The sequence below is a fragment of the Meleagris gallopavo genome, chromosome 5, assembly GCF_000146605.3.
Source record: "Meleagris gallopavo isolate NT-WF06-2002-E0010 breed Aviagen turkey brand Nicholas breeding stock chromosome 5, Turkey_5.1, whole genome shotgun sequence".
Lineage (NCBI taxonomy): Eukaryota > Metazoa > Chordata > Aves > Galliformes > Phasianidae > Meleagris > Meleagris gallopavo.
Genome location: NC_015015.2, coordinates 20,263,274 through 20,263,791, shown reverse-complemented (window position 1 = coordinate 20,263,791; position 518 = coordinate 20,263,274).

Genomic DNA, 518 nt, shown 5'->3' with positions numbered 1-518 from the left:
GTCACTATGCAATTACTGTGGATTATAGCTATTGTTAACGCCATCCCTTTTTGAGTTTTGCTCCACTCCTTGCCCATACAGAAAGCCTAGCTCTACAGTCTCTCTCATACAAATGCAATTCAATTTCTCTCCCAAGGATTACTAAGCACAACTTACTCTTTCTCAAGAATCAAAACAAAGAATTTATTCAGCTTCACCTGGGTCTGCCTGTGATATGTTTGTTGAACAGCACCAGAATTCTTTTATCTGCCTTGGAACAATACGAAAATCAGGTCTAAAAGTTACGGCCTAAAATGAGTTTTATTACTACATATCTTTGTTTACTCATATCTATAAAGCTGTGCAATTAAGAAGTGCACATTCCACATTGGATAGCAAACAGCGAGTGAACACTGCAAGTAACCTGTTTTAGAAGTGGATCTAATCTTACTCTTAGCTAAATTCTTGCTTTTAGACTCATTTAATGTTACATTTTAAAAAGACTGATTTACGCAAATTTCTCTCTTTTGACCTTTGAG